Here is a 20,255-nt window from a genome sequence, read left to right as displayed (position 1 = left end):
AAAGGCCTGATGTCCACTGAGAGACAAGTAGGATTTAGGATCTTCTCTGTATCCTCCAGTCATTAAGTTATTTCTTTAGACACTGAAGCGTGTTTTTAAATTTGTCCTCAAGCTTACCCACCCCATTGCCCAGTGGTAACTGAAGCTGGACTGCAGTTGCCATTGCACATTCTCTCTGGCACCATCTAGTGATTCCAGAACGACTCTTCCAACCATTGCTCTTTCCCACAGCTGAACAAGATGTGCTCTCCTTTGGCAATTGCTTAAAATTCAGATCAGTGCAGATGTCGCTCTCATAAAAAGTACTCACCTTAGAGCAATGGCTGCAAAGCTTTTTGGGAGAAAGCTTTGTAGTATGGCTCTTGTACTAACAGTTTAGATTCGTAATTCAAGGTGCAAAACTGCCAAAGCACATAAAAAAATAAAATGAAGATCTTGTTGTAGATATTTTGCTACATTAAGAATCAGGAATGGGTATGTGTGTGTCTGTTTAAAGACTGTCATAGTCTTTAAGCATCTTTTCTAGTCCTAATAAAATGGCTGAGAATGAAATGAGCATACTTAAATTATAGAATGATTCAGGGCATCATGTTGTTAATAATGTAGAGAAATGAGATATAAAAGCTTTTACTCAAGCATACCCTAAAGCAAATTTAAGTAGAGCACACAGCTATGATGCTGATTGTTTTCACAGGTGTTGGCACCATATGAATTAAATGAAGAAAAAAATGGTGAAACATTTATGACTCATTAGAATTATGTGGTTTTTTATCCTGTCCTAACAACTGAAAAAAGGTGTAATTTACATTTGCAGCCAAATGGCGTGAAGTAACATTATACTTTACCGACATGAAAAGAGGAGACTTCCAGATGACTACTATTCTGAACTTCTCTAGTTCTCAAATCCTGGATTTTCAGTTTCTCATGTGGACTTTTGAGAGCTAATATTATTGCCCCATTAAAACAAAAAAGAAGTCAAAAAGGAATATGCTAACTTGAAATCTATAGAACATGTGATTCCAAGGAACTAAGGGCCATTTGCTGGATGGAACACTTTTACAGTCAGAATATTTTTTCCTTTCATCTACAATACACTTGATAGATCCAAAGAGACCCGTATCTATGTTTGGTTTGGTGGGTGTTTTTTTTTTTTTCTTTTTTTAAATAAACTCTGCATCCTCCTTTTCCTTATTTTTTTTTTTAAATCAGAATTGTTTTGTTGTAGATCTTTTGTAGCTTTTTGTACATCTTAAATATTTACATGAAGGAGGTATCCTGACAGGCTGATCTATAGCAGGAAAGCAACAAATAAACAAATCCATGTCTTCAGTATTTTAGATCCTGGTTTCCTGAGCTCCTAAGTGTTTATTTTTCCTATTGTAAAAACCTGCATTGAAATACATTCAAAATGGAGTTCACATGGCAGCTTTCAGGCAACATCCAATGTTTTAACAAAGCTGTAATAGTAACCTCAGCTTCCCATACACTATAGTTGGCTGAAAAAGAAAGCAGCTGATTTATCAGAGCCTCCATGCTGTACATGAGTCTTCAGAAAAAGAACATGCTGTACTTTGCAACTGAGACATTTTGCAAACACCTAATAAACCAGAAAAAGAAAGTTTTATTGGGCTTTATGAGCACATTTTTCTCCTCTCACCAGAGCACCAAACCCAGTTTGTAATCCTACTTTCATTTATTTCATTCTCCCTTGAAATTTCTCATAGCACAAACTCGCTCAGTTTTGGCTGCCTAATTTACATCTCATGGCCTACAGTATCTCTTTAGGTGGTGAACTATTAAAAATACATTAGCCTGGTGTGGATGATAATGGGCCAAATGCTGCTGGTTTTGAAGGCAATCTGGGAAGCCTCATGCTCTCTCTCATTCTTGATAGCTGTGCAAGCAAGTTGTTTGCTTTTTCTGTCCTTGGACTTTTGAAGTTCTAGCAGCAGATGTAGGTGAGATTATTGTTCTTCTGAAAGTCTGAATTGAGAAAAGCACTCTTCTTCCCTTCCAAGCTTGCTCTAATCTCTAATGTTACCCTTATTTCTTTTCTGCCAGAACTGTGTACTATTAGCATCCAAAAATGTTACGCATAACTTTGGCTTGCTTACAGAAGATGATCCAACCACTAACATTTGCCTTCTGTAGCTGAATGCTGAAAGAAAAAATAATCCACATTTGAAATGTGAGACTTTGCTGCTGTCAGTTTCTGGAGTTGATTATTAGGACTGTGATTTTTATCTACTCACTTGTACAGTAATTAAAAGCAATTCCCTCATCAGTTATCATCCTGCAAAGCCAGCTTTTAAGCAGTGTTTGATGTACAGTTTATTAACCTAAGCCCATGTTGAGGGAAAGGTGACATAGTTTAAAAAGTAAGAATGAAAACATCTGCTCTGAAACAAAGAGCTGAATGTAAAATAGATGCTTGCTGTTAAACCAGCAAAAATGGCAATGTGATTTTAATTGGCAAAGTAGGAGTAATTACCTGGCTTGGGCTAGGTGTATGCTTCCATTCTGTCCACTCCCATCTGTGTCCTTTTTATGTGGATTATTTTCTGTGGGGATATATCCTGTCATGATGGGGTAGGTGATTAAAGAATTAAGAAAGAGATCAGGGAGTCAATAACTTGCATGCTAAAGAGGAAGAGCTATTCAGCTCCCTGACAACCTTTGCCACACCTTGTAGTAGGTATTGATGAGCACATATGATTATCAGTGTCAGCTCAAATTCAAAGATATTTGATATTAACTGGGTACTGTGCCTCTAGTTGCCAGCGTTGTAACTTAGGGCATCTTTATTTCAGGAAAGAGATGTAAAATAACAGGCAAAAAAAGTGCAGTATCTTTATCTATGATAGCTTTTCTTGGTGGGTGCTGGAGACAAAATATTAGGGTGAATGAAGGCAGCCTGAGAGTGAGCTCAACTAGAGATCTATCCATCCCAGTGGAATTCTCTTGACTGCTGAAAATGATTGATATGGAATCTTGTGAGAATACTCAAGTATTAGAAAGAAAAAGCATTGAGAGAAGAAAATTTAAAGTGGGGCACAAGTCCCTAAAGCATTATATGCCCCTAAAGTGCTGGTGTGGGGGGCCTGAGAAAGGGGAGGAGAACCAGCTCTGGGAGTAAAGATGCAGAGTGCAGTGTTTACTGATGGAGTTCTACTATATCCAGCAAAGGGAAACAATGAGGTGAAGACCTACTACTGACTCTGCTCCTTCAACTACTTTTATTCAAGGCAGTCTTACAAAACAGCGTGGTGTGTGACAGGCAAGAAAACAATGTGCAATCCATGGTCAGCCTAGAGAAAGCTGACCATGGATTGCACATTGTAAGTGCCACAGACTGTTGTGCCCACCCCAAGGAAGTGAATTAGGAACTGCATGGATTTTGTTTTAAATGGAGCTGAACAGTAATCCCAAGAGATTTAAGAGCTGACATCATGCGGTGGATACATATTTCACACCTGGGGATAGAGACATGCCTGAGATGAGCCAGGAAATTTATCTACAGGCCAGGCATGAATACCCAGTTGAAAGCATACATGGAGCACTGCAAGCTGTGCAAAGAATACAGTGATTGATGAGAAATGCCTCATGGAATTCCAGCCCAGACCTAGGAGAAGGTCAGAACAAACTTGTTAATTTCTAATGAAAGAAACTTTATGGCACAGTAGATCAATAAACCCAGTTTTTGAAAGATGCAGAGACAAGAACAGCAGTCAGAAAACTGAAGGAACAGACTGAGAGATGTGCAAAAACTCACTGGCTGTGACTGAGTGAGAGGCTCCTGATACTCTTCATTTAAGCATTTGAAAAATGTGGTACCTTTAAATACTTTTTCATAAGATTTATGTTTCTGAAGATATGCAACAGGATAGGACCATGGCATCAGCCTTGGCAGCAGCCAGGACACTGGCAGTGTTAGATAGTAATAAGGGTGTTTGGCCTGGTTATTTTGAACCTCTTAAGTGCTAAATGTTCCCATGGTTTAAATAGTGACATGTACTCAGACTCAGGCCTTGCAGTCTAGGTAAGTTTGTCTGCTAAAGCCCAAGGCAAAACCAATCAATATTTTTTCTTTACAGTTCTTAGGAAACTAAGCAAGCGCAAAGCCCCGAAACCCGAGAGGTTACTGTATGCAGAAAGGCATGTACAAAAGTAGCCATTAGGTTATTATGAAAAGTAACAAAAAATGTTACTGGGTGCAGGATGTGAAATTAGTAGAACAAGCAGGAAAAATGAAACTCCAGATACTGTGCTGTGACTTGAACTGAAGATAGCACAGGTGATCATAGTCTGTTAAGCTAATGTAAGCAAGACCAAAAGTATGTAAATTGTGTGGTCAACACAAAGGATCAATATGGCCAATCCTTTTGAATGCCTTCAATAGCATTAGAAAACAGGGAAGTTGGACAGCACACAGAGAAGTTGGTGGCATCATTCTTGGCATTTGATGTTGTTTCAGCTATTGCAGATGTCTGCCTGGCATCCATTTGCTACCACGGTGGAGTGTCAGTCGGCTTTAGGTCCTGCGTCATCTCTGCTATTCCTGTGCAGATATCCTGGATGCTTTACAGCCTTCTCAAATGGCACTGGGCACCTGTGCCTTGGACAGGAATCCTGGCCTTTGCTTTGTGAAGCAGCACGTTCCTGAAGGGCCACAACAATGTGGTCATGGTCGCAGCCAAGCATGGCAGCAGTGAGCAAGTTGAACAAATCTTTGAACAGGTATGTCTGTGCAATAATTGTGTTCAGCTTGGGTCTTTTAAGGCTGGCTGTGGGCTGAGCCCTACAGCTTCCTGCCTTGGCTGAGAATGAATCACTTGTGGGGTGCTGCATTTCCCAGAGCAGATGGGAGCTGTCGGGTCAGAGTCAGAAATTATGGAAAGGGATGCAATGTGTAACAGCTCCCTTTGGGCAGGAGAGATTCGAGAGGGGGGAATAGGTAGGTCTCTTCAGCCAAGCAGAGTATATCACAGATAAGTATGCTTAAGGAAGATGCTTTAACAGACAGTCAAGCGTCTATGTAAAATACCTAAGAGGAGAAAGCAATTAAAAGAGCTATAGTTGATTAAAAAAAGTTGAAGAAAATGCAGTCAGTCTGAGAATAATCTTAATCACCAAGGTGCTCTTGAAGTTTATTAGACCACCTAGAGGTGCGATATCCTAGACAGGCAATGAGTTCTCAGGAATATCCTTCATCTAATCTTTCTTTTTATTATTTTTCCCTACCCTAGGACGATTGAAGTGTTTTGGTTTGGTTTGGTTGGAAGACTGTACTAGTTTGCCAGAGGGAATTCAGAGGAAACCAGAATACTTTCCCAAAGAGAAGGTAAGGCCCAGCCACACCTTGCAACATCAAATCTTTAATCATGTACCTGCCTGTATAACAGCAGCAATATTCAGTGTTTCTGTAACATCATTCATGCAAGAATTTCAAAGCACTTCATAAGCACTAATTAATCAAACTTCACAAACCCTCAGCAAGCAGCAACGTTGCCCACCAATGAAGCATAATCAGCTCTAACATGGAACATGATGGCAGTTTGATATCTCATAACATGATGCAACAGGTCAAGGCAAGTAGAACAGGAGCAATTGAGGGCACTTGGAAAGCACTGATCCTTTAATATCTTGGCAGATACAGTGCTTCTCTGGATAGGCTTTGTGGAAATATTTTGTAAAATAGTTTTGGGAAAAAGGAATTTATGTATTGCGCACAAAAGAACAATCTTAAATATATTTTTAAATTATTCATTGATCTCCTAATGCTAAAGGTAAGTATCTGCACTTTGTAGGGGCAATGCATGAGAATGCTTTCCACTCATTTTTGGTCCTTTGTTTCCATCCCTCTAACCCAGTGGCACCTGGAGTCCTAGAGATCAACTACATCAGCTACTCTGATGTAGTTCTTGATTGTCAGGCACTACCACCTGAGGCTTCCCAGGGGAAGAAGGAAGCTGTGTCTGAGACTGCAGGCTATACCTTCAGTTCCTCTGTGTTTTGAGGGATCATGCAGCACATTTTGTATTTTACCCCCCAGGATGGGTCTCTCAAAGCTGTGATCCCCAGCTACAAAACCTGCTCTAGTGCAGAAGCCACAAGGCCTAAATTAGTGCCTTCTCTTGGCCCAGCCAAAGCTGTCAATGTTCCAGTTCACTACAATAAGAGAGAGATTGGGCTGGCTCAGTTTCTTTATATTTCTGCCAATCCGATCTTGAGGGGCGGACAAATTCAGAATGTTGCTAATACTCAGAGTATGTATCTTCCAATTCAGCATATGTTGAACAACCTTCAGCTTTTCCTGTCTGTAGGCAAAACATCACTGTATTTTAGGTCTACTGTCCCATCACTTCTTATCTCTTTTGGAAGCAAATAGGTTTCCTTTTTTGGTTGGCTTTTATTTACATCTTGCAATAAAATTATATTGTACTTGTATAAAATTATGTTCAAACCATTAAGTAGAAGAATGAAATACTGGAAGTTAAAACAATAAGCTTGGATGATTTAAGCCTTGCTACATTTTAAATGTGCAATATGTTTGCAAGAATGAAATTGGTCTTTGGGGCTGAATTAATAGTACAGATATCCAGCCCATTTTGGAAAGAACAAGTAATACTTAGGAACATAATTTAATCCAGTCTTGTAATTAGCTGGTCATTTCACATTGTGAGAGTTCTGGTCTTGTTGTTTGGCTTTATAAATGACTCATATAGTCATCTTTTAATTATACATGATATGTTTAAAAAACACAACCTACCAAAACCTACCAAACTGTTTGGATGAGAATCTTTCCTTTAGCAGAAGAGTGAAAAGTAAATATTTTTGATGGATTATGTAGTATACTCCCCATTAATATGCCTTTGCAAACTTATTTAATAACTCAAGATCTGGAAGCTCCTTTAACAATATGTCTAGGTTGTCGTAATTCTCCCTGAATTCACTTCCTAATCATTAAGCAACAAAGTATTTTCAGTCAAAACTCATCTCACTATACATCTAATTGATAGATAAGGGATCTCACTGTAAATGCAAAAATGTGGCTTTGTGAGTGTGGTAGAAACTGTTGAATCAAAAGCTGTATTAGAGAAATTCAGTAAAATTTTTTGCAGGACTAAATTGAGATCCTGGGAGGACTGTACATTTCCTTGGGACTTACTTTCTGTCTGTAGCATACAGTATGAAGAACTTTCTGCCTATCACATAGGGTCAATGACCTACTGTGCTGATGCTGAGACGGAAATCAGAACTCTCTTAAGGCTGTTCTCAGTTACCTTCTTAACACCCTTAAGCAATCACTTTGGTTCCCTGGAACTGGGGAGAGGGAGCCTTTCCTAGACACAGTTCCCCTGTAATTTCACTTGCAGCAGGTTAGTAAGTGATAAGCTGCAGAGAAAGGCATTGTAAAGCTGTCATGTGGGGGCTTTTATTTTTGTCTTCCAAATCAAGCATTCTGCCAACAGAGCACGAGGTTCAGGTGCTTCATTAAGCTGACATCTTGTACATTTCAGTCTTGCTGATGGATAGCAGCTACATGCAGAAGGTCATGATCTGACCCCAAATTTGACTTCTATGCAATAAAGTAAGGATTCTTTAGTAGGCTGAATGATATCATTATTATCAGCACATCTGCAAATGCAACACCTCAGTGAAATAATTTGTAGGGAGATTCTAGATTATGAATCATGATTCTTTGTGGTGAAGTTTTGGCTGAAGAAGCTGTCATTATAAAGATTTTGTGAAGGCATAGATTTCAGTCCTCTAACTATCCCCTTTTTCCCAACCTAAAATTTAAGAAATACTCTTTCATGTATTTACATTTCTTCAATCTCTTGACCTTACAACTTAATTGAAATGTACACTGTTTATGGATTTGATACAAGAAAAAAGACATTGTGTCTATCCACATACATATACTAGAAATTAAAAGTTGAGGGGTAAAAAATGAAAAATTCATAGCCTTGGATGTTGAGAAAGTCAGACCTGCTGTCTTCCCTTGAAGTCACCTAGGTGAAGCATTTTGACATAATGGAAGCATCAATGAACTGCTCTTGATTAAAAGTTTGACAGGTTGACACTATCCCCCTGAACAGGAAGACCAGGGTTGAAAGAAAATTTTAATACAAACAGAATTTCATTAATACCACATTTTGCTATAATGGGGGTCTTTTTTTCCCCCCACTGTTATTTTTGCTTAGATGGTGTCATTACCTTTTAAAGGGGAAAGACACTGTGGTTAAGCTTTGTCTCAGAAATTATATCATACTAATAGAACAGGAGCTTTCAAGTAAAATATGAAACAAACTGTCTGGAATTGTTCTGATTCTCCAGGCACAAACAAAGCCAATTTTAATAGAGTGGTTCCTTTAAGTGCAGGCTCTAGTCATTGAGCCAATCTTTGTTTTGTAGAAAGAGTACAGAAATTCATTAAACAATAAAAAATAATCAATATAAGCAGAATATCAGAATGGCCTTACATCCCCCAAGATCCAAAAATATAGCCTCACTTCACTTTATTTACCTTTTGAGAGCTTTTTTTCTCTAATGTGGTAACTGTTAGACTCTATCTGCTCTGCTCAGTGTTAGGGCTGTCATGATGAAAGTGCATAAACAATATAAATAATAGTTTTTGGCACATGAAAGGAACTCTGAGTGGATTGTTCTTTTGGAATTTAACCATCACTATTTTTGTTTGACTTTCAGGGATTTTTTTTATTATTATTTTTACTTTTAACACAAAAATTCTTATAATCTTAAATTGATTATTTGAAAAAACATCATTCTTTTTACATATACATTACAATTGAATATTTATAGCTTGATGCCAGGCAATCCTTATACAATTTAGTAAATATTTATTAAATCAGACTTGTTTTTAAAGACTTATAGTTTTGTAACCACTCTCTAGCACTAATACTCTTTGAAGAAGAATGTCAGGCTGCGCAAGTCAGCCTCTATATTGTATTTCCAGTCCTTGTCTCCAGTGATCCTTTTTGACTTCTCTTCACTGCTGAATAGTTAAATAGTTTAAGCTTTTTCACATCCTTGATATTATCAGGTTATATAACCTCCCACTCCATTCCCATTCATCATCTCTGTAATGTAATATTTGCGCATGGATTTTTTACATCTTAATTTAGATTTGCAGAGACCCTTAAAGCAATTGATTAAACCCACGTCTCTCTTTGTGATGCATTTTTAATTTCTCATTTAGAGGCAACTTAATTGAATTACTGTGAGCTTACAGTCAGTATTTTCCTGATACTATTTAATTGTAAGTGTTGAGTTTTTAGATGCAGAGCTTGAGGCATATTTACTACCTTAATTGCAGACTCATTCTAACTCTTTTTTTGAATATGATGAGTGTTGAAGTACTGACTCATAGTGGAAAGCAGTGTGCATCTTCTCAGTTTGGAATCCTAAAACTAAGCCATCTAAATCAATGAACTCAATACAATGATATAAACAGCTTATGCAGTCACCAATAGTTAGTAATAGAACTTGGGCATCTGCTTCACATTTTCTTGTTCTCCAACCATGCCATTTCTCTCTCCTTGATGCATCAGTGACAAATTAAGTAAAAATGGACATGTGAGGAGTATGGGGAAGAGTATGTTGAAAACAAAGCAATTCAGAGCATTTTATCCTTTCTATCCAAGTCAATGGCAGGTGTTCTATGTCCTATTACAGCTTTGATAGCATGTTATGTTGCATCATTTCAGCATACTTGCTCTCAGACTGGATGACTAAATGTCAGTTCAGATAGCAGTTATCCAATCCAAATGATACACAGTTGGATGGCAGCAGGTGAACAGGAGAGTGTCCATTTCAGAAGCCTACCCTGCCAATCCATACATGGAAGGCTGCAGATACTCCAGATTTTGTCAGTTGAAAGGAACAGATGTAAACTAGGAAATATTTTCATGGGATTTTACAGTTCTTTCATGGTTGTCTGCATATGATGGAGAAGAGAGCTCTTCAGAATAAATATTAACAGTTCTGATTATCTTTCCATTTATTGACACAAAATTGGCAATAGACAATGTGTTATGGGCAAAAAAAAAAAAAAAATCACTGTATTAAGAACCATTTCTTCCCTACAATACCCATTAAATCAGCCTCTTGACGTATTCCCCAGCAAGTTAAACTGATCGTGATTGGCTCTGAGTGAAATGGAAATGAGAAAATTCCAAATAAGCATGTGAATGTACAAACTGATTTTCAACCCATTCTAAACACAGGTTGGCTGAAGGCATTACTTATATAGGCCAGTAAGTGAGAAGCTGAAGTGCATCTGAATGTAAAAGCCAAAATCAATTTGATTTTAAATGATTTCCAGCTGATTTTAGAAAGCAATGGCGCAGAACTTATGTGTAAGGTTAAAAGGCATCAATTTTGTTCCTTACAGACTAAAGCAAGTTTATTTTTTCTCCTTTATTCAATTTGTTACTTCTTTTTATCCCACTACTGTTTTCAAAGTCCTGTATACTTTACTGGTTTTAGTTGAAATTATCAGACCAGCAATGCAAAGCACTTATACACAAAACTGAACACCAGATGGGACTCCGTGAATATAATATTATTCATGGTCAATGAATTAGAGATGCCTTAAAAAAGAAGAAATCTAGTCTGCTGTGGCATGTCCTCAGCTTTTGTTCTAGCTGCAGGCTTCTTTTGCCTGTATGCATTGAGTAACTCGATGGACTCAAAATCCCCTTTGGAAATAGCAAGAGCTCTTCGTGTTGAATTCAGTAGGCTGCTGGTCAGGCTGTGATTGCCACTCATTTAGTGAGCAAAATGATCATGTGATACAGGAAACATAATGAGTCTGAAGAAATCTGGACTCAATTTTTGTCCTTGTTTTGCCTAGTCTTGGCAATCTTGGGCAAAACATTTTTTCTCTTTCAGCCTTTGTTTCCTAAACTATAATGTGAGAAAAAGAAGTCCTTAATTTTTCATCTTTTGTTATCTGGCAACTGAGACTTTACTGTTTTTGTCTAGAGAATTTATTTTTATTGCACATGGAGCAGCAGCAACCCCTGCTTATTCCATTGGAAAACCAGGGTTTAGCTTTGAACAGTCCTTGGAATGTTGCGATGCTAATTAACTTGGAATTTCAGAAATACTTTGGCCAGTAACAAGGAAATGTAAAATACTATAACTGCTCAGATTGGATGGACGGACAGTGGCCAGGAAATTAAAATTGTTTGAAATTATTGCAGTTTGTGCTTCAGAAAAATGCTCCTCAATACAGATATAGAAAGGATCCAGAACAGGGGTCAAACACAAGTTTAAATCATGCAGAGAGTTATTCCACAATGGAGCTTGGAAGAATTTAAAGGAATTTAAACTGGGACAAAATAGAACTTGTTGAAATCTTGACACAAATATTCATGATTAAGAATGGTGACAAATGTGTCTGAGCTATTAATTATAAAATCCTATAGCAGGAGTGATTTAAAGAAACTGTAATCCATTTTTCTGGGAGTATTTTAAACAAGGACTAAACAAGCTGTTTCCTGAACCTCTTTTACATCACCGTAAATTGAAGTAGAATTCTCCTCAGGAATTAGACTGTGTGTCGCAGAGTCATTTGCATCCTCTCTTTCAGTCTCTCTCTGCATTCCAGTCCTTATGGCTTCCTACACTATGATTTAGTTTTCTGTTTGTATTTATAGGAGGATTTTATCGCTAATCTTTTTGTACAACATAATTAAAATTCAGCTTCCTTATTGGATGCAAGGACTCTGAAGTCAGCTCTCCATGTTTGATAGACTCCCTGAAAAGCAATATGGTAAATTCCACATATGAAGAGAGATTATGAACAAAACCTTCAGAAAGCATAAATTTAAAATTAGACTCTTGTTTACTTTTTTTTTTCAGTGAAAGTGTTTTCAGCACTTGGAACAGCTTATGTGTCTGAGGGTCTAAAATATCAGTCAGTGCCCTTATCCCTTCACTTCTATTTAATGATTCTTTGTAGTACAAAATGTCAGTTTCCCAATCTAGATATTTACTGATTGCATACTTTTTACTACCATTTAAAATTGTTTTTTATTTTTAAAGCTTCTGTCCATGCAATATTAAAAATTTAGTGATATAAATGGACTACTAAAATGGCCATTTAGCTAATCTAACTTCTTTACAGTAATAAAATTGTATTAGTTCCTGCATAATTTCCTTTCTGAGAAGATTCAAACTATTTTGAAGTATTTGCCAGCTGAATATTCTTAAGAATTTGGTGCAGAATCTTTTGTTGGTTTAAATATTATAAAGATTTTATGCACTTGAATGTTTGTGTGCTGAAATATTGCTATAAAATTGGTGAGGTGTTATAGGTATACCTACACAGATGCACAACTGCAAAAATTTCTGGGACAGTACTTGATATTATATGAATCTATAGTAGGTTAACATCTTGAAAATTATATCTTGCCCTCGACTCAAAAGGACCCTAATACAGGATTTAGAATGGGTAAAAGCAGTGAGCCAGTTTCTGGAAAGATTTCCAGATGAGAAGAGGTTAAGTAAAATGAGCTTAGAAATAGAGGTATGAAGGCTGCATAATTCCTCATGATACAATCTTAAATTTTATGAAAAAGCAATAAGGAATGCTTCATCTCTATTTCTTAAAATTGTTAATAGTGCTTAAACCAATGGAAGTGGTTTTCCACGTAAAAATATTAATAAACTATGGAACTGTAAAGTATGCTATAAAAGCCAAAGTATAATTAGATTAAGAAAACAGTTATCTAGACTTGAGAAAGGCACTCTTATCCTTACAATTAAAATACAAAATCCTTGCTATTGAAAATGATGTCTTGATACAGTCTCAGCTCAGGAAGTGTGGAAAAGCTGAATTCTAGGATACACACCACAGAAAGGTGCTCTCTGTATTATACAGTGCTGAAGAATTGCTTTTCCAGAAGTTTTGTGGTTGTGTTTTTATTCTACCATGAAATTTGATGGAAGATAGGGAAATCCTACAGCGGTGTTATGCCCTCACAATTGTTCCACTGATTTAAACCTGTCACACAGCCACTCTGCATCAACATCAAATACAGTTTCTTTGATTTCAAATATGCTGATAATGCACTCTCTCACTCCGGTACATAGCAACTTTGTTCCTGTCCACATTTCGTACCCCAGATAATGCCTTGTGTGTTCTATGACATAAATGTGGAGCACATAGCAAGTGCTAAAAGAAATGGATCCACTTACATGGGCAGAATTTTGAGCTTGTCTCCCAGTAGCATATGCATGCACCTACAAGCAACTGTGAAATAGGGCAAGAATGCCTAACCTGAGGCCTAGACTTACTCTAAAAATACCAGAGTTTAGCCCTGAACTGTTTTCAGCTTAATCAGTGATTGAAATCCACAGTTAAGACCCAACATCCCAGAATCTGAGTCATCCATCTTCTGTTGAGAAGCATGTTGAGACCAGTGATGATTTTTTCCCCCAAGAGCTAATCTGGCACATAAAGGATGAGAACATTAGACATTTGCTTCTTTTTGTTGCAAAGTAGTTGCTGTTTCTTGACAGGAAAAAAGTTGAGTCCCTCTCAGGAGGATTACACTACCAATGTCCTTTACTTATTGCTATCTGGGATTGTCTCAAAAATGCAGACAGAGCCTGCTGTTATCCATTACTTTCTCTTCTCATAGATCTGCTCTGGAATAGCCAGGCAGATCTCTGGCTGCTTAGCATTTTGCACGCTACCAACAGAAAGCGTCAGTCCCTGCAAGCCACTCACCTTGACAGAGACAGCTGCACAATTTTTCTAAGTAGTGCTTTTATTAGAGTTTGACTGTTACTGGAAGTGCTGAGTGAGCCCATGGCTAGAACTCCCCATGGATTCGCAGTGTGTTGCACATTTCAAGAAAGGAGGAGAACTTGGGGTTTTTATTATCATTTGTGCATGAACCAGCATTGTCAGAGTCTAGACATGCCTGATGAACCACCAGACTTCCATTGTGCTAGGAAGCTGTGAATGGAGCTGCTGCATGGCAGAGCATGGTGAATGAAGCCATTAAACACTTTTTATATTTTTCTCTCTATTCTTGGGTCTTCTAAATGTAAAAAAATTCAACCTTTTCAGGCTGACTCCCCCTCCCCCAGTTCACACACAACCATTCCAATTAGCCCAGTCACTCTTTGAGAATATTTCTTTCTACTATCTACAGCAGCAGTAAAAATAGAAAATGAAGAGTAGAGCTTGTGTCATCAGGGAGGCAGAGCTCACCCACCAAAAGGTGATCAGTAACCACCATGTATGCTTCACCTTTAAGTGCCCTTTCACTGTATGCAAGCACCTGTAGAGGCTAAAATCCCCTGAAAGTGATTGCCTCTTGAGTCTGGGCCTTTGAAAGGTGGGTGAGGGGAAAACTTTGGGTGCATAAATAAGCTGAAAAAATCCTCACTGTCAAATGAAATGTTCCTCTGCTTTATCACCATTATTTTTAGTGAGATTTTGCATTATGGTACCTTGAGTTTTAAATTAAATGTCAAATATAATTTGGCACTACAAAGAATGAATTATGTGACTGCCCTTAGAGAAAATCAGAAGGCTTAGCTTTCTGAGTTAAATTGGTATCTGCCTTATGCTGAGCTGATGTGGGCTAATTGATTAGGATCTGACAGGATACCATATTGCAAATTCAGCACAATCTCTTCCATTAAAAAAAATAGACCTAAGGTACCTTTAGGGAAAAGCAAAAGATCTCCTGTAAAACAGAATGGGGAGAGGAAAAGAGTATCTTCAAGGACTCTCTTTTGCACTGATGGGTTAGATTCCCCAGAAGTCCACACTTCTTAAGGGTACAATATGGATGTTAATATGCCCCAGGTCACTTTGGAAACAGGTTTGCAATCAAATTTCGGGTTCTTCTGGCCTAATTTTAAAGAGCAGCAAAATATTTTCTCAGTTAGCTGACTAAATCTATCTCCATAAGAACTAAGATGACAAAGTGCCACTTTAGATCATTAAAGGAAGGCAATACATTTTAATCAGTTATTACATGAGGAAGGACAAGCCAAGTGCTATAGCAGTGGGTCATTTTATAAATTCAGTGCTTGTGGCCCTCTCCCTTTCAAAATGCATGATGTTATTTCCTGGAAACATCAGTCTTAAAAAACTATTGTCAAGTAAACAAGCCTTGTGTTTCTCACAGCCTTCATGTCTGTGTAGTCTGGGTTTAATTTTCTGTTAAGTACGGGGAGTGTGGGGGGGGAGGACTAAGTCTGAAGTTCTAATGTAGTCAGGCTGGAATCTGTCACTCAGCTTATTGCATGTTGATGACTCAGTGCAGTTTCAGCTGTAAGCAGACCATGATTTATGGACACCAAGTGAACTCCTGCGGCAAAAACCAGCCATGAGATCAGAGCAGCAATAGGGCCCTTTTTTGGCAGGAGACAGCGCCTGCATTTTTCTCATTCATGCCAAACTGCTTTGCACGGCAATTAGCTCTGTCCTCATTTAGTCTCCAGTCCCAAAGGGTAATGAAAGTCATATATCATCTTCAAGGCTGCTAATTATCCAGCTCAGTTACAGGTAGGCTTTGTAACTGTGAGAAGGGTCTGTCTGCTTGATATTTATTGCTCTTCTAATAAGCAAGCAAAGGAGAAGGGTTGGGGGGGAACTCTTGAAAGCTTGCCCATACCCCTTGCCTCAGATCCTTGACATACCTTCAGCAAATGTGCAAGTCAAAGGGGAAATGTCTTAATTCCACATATCCATTTTTCATGGTGTAACTAAACATTCAGCAAGAACAGAGCAAGTGCTTGAAACATGAGAGAACATACTTTTGGAATGAGCTTGTCTCTAGTTGTTTGCTTGTGGAAAGACAATCCTCTGCATAAACAGACATGAAAACAGGAAGGGCAATAGGGAGGGATGAGGAACTTCTTTCTCCTCTTCCCCTCCTTTCTCTCCCAGCCCTTCAGCCGTCACCACAGCAGCATCTTGGGATAATGATGGAGTTAGAGAACTGTGTTTGTCTTACTGAATATACATAAGAGGAACTTGATATTTCAACCCTCTCACCATCAGCCCTGAAATGCAGTAAAATACAAATCTCTGTTTGGAGTTCAAGCCCTGACTTTCTGTAAGGCGCTCAACCAGATGCTTGACAATTTCAGTTGTTTTGGAAGTTGGTATTAATAGAGCCAGGTCTTGCAACTAGGAGCCATCTTTTACTGTAGTCAAAATATTAGCTAAATCAGCAGTTCAAGTACCTGAGTCCTTACTGTGCTAAGAAATGCATTAAATCCTTTTAACTTTTGAAAAGTTTTGATTTGCTTTTGACTTATTTGTTTCATTTGTATTTTTACATCTTTATATCATACTTATTTTCATCAGTAAACCTGAAAACTGCAGTCTGTTGCAGTTTTTTGGAGGCATCTCCAAATCCTCTCGGCCACTGAAGGAGTTGCCAGATGTCCTCTCTAAATGCCCAGTGAAGTCTTATGCTTCATATGAAAAGTTTACAGAAAAGCTTCCTCCAATATTTCACGTCAGCTGGGTGCCTTTTTGGCACTGGTGGCAGTGGCTGCTGAGGAAAAAGCTACTGTGCATATGCAGGAAAGCAATTTTGCAAGCTCCATCTCAGGGCTCAGCAGTGCATACTTTGTGCAGTTGACCTGGGTGTGTGCAGCATGCATGGAGTGAAATCTGATCTCTCTGCTATTATCAAGACTCCTGTTTACTACAGGCTTCATTGTCTCAAAAATCCTTATGACAATCTTGTGTAGAAAGGCAATTGTCAAAGTGAGCACCTTAAAAGGGAGCTGGGACAGAAGCAGCGGGCAAAGCTCAGTGTCCTAGGGTGACTTTATGATGATGAATTGTATCATTCATCTTTTTAGCCCAGAAATAAGTTTTGCACCTTTAAAACTAGATCTGAGAGTGAAGGGTGGAAGAAGGAGAAGTGATGGAATATCTGAGGTGGCTATATTCAAAAACACAGTGATAAGAGCATCAGATTTCCCTCTCACAGACTGTGTTGTCTGCAGCACAGACAGCGGGAGATAGCTCTCATTTGCTTTCTGTTAGTTTTTTTGCTAGCTGAGGCAGAGAAATTCCCCAGATTTTGGCTTTTCTTTTTCTTGGAACTGATCAGCCCTGCTCTGGACTGAAAATCCAGAAAAACACCAGGAACACACACCTATGGCCCACCAGGGCCCGAGATGCTGCATTCCAGCACAGAAGAGACTGAGCAAGCCAAGCTACACCCCACAAGAAGGACTTCTGAATTTGCTGTCTCTTTAGAACAGCGAGAGGTTTTATTGTTTAGTATTTTTCATTTTTCATGCTTGTGAATGTTTTTCTTAATAAATAAACAGTTTTCTTCCACTTTTCTCCAAGGAAATCTTTTCCTGAACCAGCTGAGGAAGGGGCCAATTGAATCTGCTTTCTAGAGGAACGCCTTTGGAAGTTTCCTCCCAAATTTGCCCTAAACCAGAACAAATACACTCAGCAAATAAAGAGCTTTGCCCGGCACTGACCTGCGGCTGCAGGTAAAACAAGCAGGACAAGCAGAGATGCTGCTCAGCATTTGTGCACCATGAGAGCAGCATGTGACTGTACTGGTAGAAGGCAGAGAAGATAAGGACTTGCTGTCACAGAGGAGACACTGCTGCAGAGTGCACTGCTGCAAGGTATGCGGCTCTTCGGGCGGGAGCTGAACTGCAGCACAGTGGGAGATCTGCCGCCTTTCAAGGCTTTGAACTGCGGTGTGGCATTGGGAGGGGCCCAGCTCTGCTCTGGTGCCTCTGGGTGTCTCTGCTGGATTCATCCAGGCCTGACTTTCATTTCTGTCAGCAGCAGGAAAGCACTTACAGGGTGGGGATTTGAAAGAAGGAGAGGAAGTTCCTTAATCTTTTTTACATCTCCTCTGTATCTTTGCTGATGTAAAAAATGGAGGATCACCTTTCATGATCAAATGTGATTTCATTTTTCACTGCGTTGAGAATGGCAGAACATTTTGCGTGGTTCTCATCTTGGCCTGGAGGAAACACTAGAAAATTGGATGAGATCCAAGCAGTTCAGATACCAGGACTCAGAGGAGCATTTGCAAAGGAGTGGGTGCTCATGTGTCATGCATTGGCAGGTTCCCTTGAACTCAGTAGTACTCATCTGATTTATACCAGTCACAGAGGTGCCCTGCAAACTTTGAGTTATTTGTCTACGCTGTCTTTGCCAAGTTTCCAAACCTGTTGACTTGAACTTTCAGTAGTTGCTTTCCAAGTGCTCTCACCCCACCCTTCCTGGCAATAGGTATCCATGTAGCTCCGTGTGATGGCTGTGGGAACTGCTGTTGTATATCCGACTGCAGAACAGAGCACTGGTGTCTGTATCCTGCTGTCTTGCAGAGTCAAGGCTTGAGGCACTGTGCCACTGGTGCTGAGGTGAAGGGCACTGAGTTGGATAGAAGGATCAGAGGAGTGGTCTATCTAATCTGGGATCTTGGCACTGAAAATGGTTAGTGCTAACTGCTGTGGAGAAACCGCCTCTTTTTCTCTTATTATTTCAATCTTCTGATATGAAGTGGCCCTTTTTTCTCAACAGTAAGAATATCTGTTTCTAAAAAAGAATTTAACTTTGCACTACTCATTCTGTAGTCCCCAAACTTGTCTTTTTACAGAACTTGAAGTTTTCCTGCTTTTTGTGTGTTTAGGAGACAGTGGGGGAATGGACAAAAAATTTTAAAGTGCTGAGGCCACTAGTGTATTTTTTTTTCCATTCCACCATTTGGTTTAGCACTTTCTCCTAAGCCACCTTTTCATGTAATGTTAATTAGTATGACACCAATATTCTGTATAGTTTTGGAAGTAGTATCTTCCGAGATGAAGACGAAAGTAATGAAAAATGAATGTTCAAGCCTCACACTTCCCTGTCCATAACGCTTCTCTTACAATTTCATTTGGTTTAATTTACATTTCTTGTCCAATCTCTTGAAACAAACACTTGCCTGGTGTATCTCTTTTCATTTGTATTACCAAATGACCATCATATCATAAAGGCAGGTATGCCAAACACTTACTATTTATCAATAATTTGATTTGTTGTTGTGCAGCAAATAACACGGGAATCTGCGGTTTCCTTTCTTCACCAAAAAGGGGTGATACTTGGGTGTCGTTTTATATCAACCATGGCTAATCTATTTCTAAACACCAAAAAGGTGGTGAGAGGGTGTCTGTCCTTGGTCCTTGTGTTGTGTCAGCAGCAGCAGCACTCGTCCAGCTGTACAGCTGCACAGAGGACTGGATCTGGCTGACTGCTGAGGATGCATCTCCATGTGCTGACACAAAGCGTGGAGGACAGACAGGTGAGATGGGGGAAGATTTGTCCCTTGCAGTAGTATTTCAGAGTTAACTAGATGAAGCTGACCATGAAATCACACCCATACTGTAGCTACATCTCTAGTCTTTCCATTCAGACCCCAGTTTGTTAGATGAATCCTTCAGCAAGTGAAAAGAAAAAAAGAAACATGTAGACATGCTTCATTAGATTAGAAATGTGCAGGATAAAAAGACCAAAGCCATTGAAACAATTAAAGTCTTTCCTGTAAATACTTGTGTGTTTTACTTTCTTGATAAACCAGAGCAACGCTGCTGTAAATGGAAACTGAAAGACTTCTTGGCAGTTTTGTGCTTTGGATCTGTCACATACAGGGATTTTCTGAAAAGCTAAGCTGAAGGAGTATTTATAAGGGGGAGTTTAATTTGAAAATAGGCTGTCAGGGGAGCCTGAGAAAGATATAGACATCCAAAATCTTTGATCACGTTATATCTCAAAACTCTCACCCTTGCTGCATGGACCTTACACAACTGGTTAGGTGCTTGTTCTCCAAGCACCTAACCACAGCCTGAAAAGAAATATCCTGTAAGGTAATTTTACTGTTTCCTTTCTGATAAAGCAGGGAAAAAAAAAAAACCAAGAAAAGATTGGAGAAAACTCTATTTGTGGCAATTAAACTGTGGATTTTCAAAATTGTTCTTGAATGTGAGTTAACTGCCATGGGAACCTTGCTCTGCATGTTCCTTGTGGCAAACTTTTGTGGAGAGCCTCCATGCTGAACAGCTTGGGCTGCGAGAGAATTCCAGACAGCTCCCGGGGACTTTGTTTTGGGAGGTGTGACCCTGGCTGACTCTCCTCCCAGCTGCTGTTGCACAGGGGTGTTTTTCCCCCTTCTTAACTGTGCTCTCCCAGAGGCCACTGGCATTGCTGCTAATGGACAGCAGTG

At 39.0% G+C, this 20,255-nt stretch overlaps 1 long non-coding RNA gene across 9 annotated transcripts in view; it reads left to right on the top strand.

Annotated features, from left to right (window-relative positions):
* The first annotated feature begins 4,460 nt into the window (after nt 1-4,460).
* The window catches only part of LOC127059739 (uncharacterized), a 96,657-nt gene continuing 80,862 nt past the window's right edge, over nt 4,461-20,255 (top strand). For 2 of the 9 annotated variants that reach the window (XR_007777854.1, XR_007777850.1), the window contains exons 1-2: nt 4,464-4,737; nt 5,247-5,341. This is a non-coding gene — a long non-coding RNA (uncharacterized LOC127059739). Of the gene's footprint in view, nt 4,738-5,246; nt 5,342-17,352; nt 17,668-18,381; nt 19,338-20,255 lie in introns of all 9 variants that reach the window. The other 7 variants (XR_007777852.1, XR_007777853.1, XR_007777855.1 and 4 more) reach the window with 7 other exon arrangements.

Source organism: Serinus canaria, chromosome 6, assembly GCF_022539315.1.
Source record: "Serinus canaria isolate serCan28SL12 chromosome 6, serCan2020, whole genome shotgun sequence".
Lineage (NCBI taxonomy): Eukaryota > Metazoa > Chordata > Aves > Passeriformes > Fringillidae > Serinus > Serinus canaria.
The sequence above is the reverse complement of the archived record's forward strand: the minus strand, read 5'-3'. Positions and strand labels throughout refer to the sequence as shown.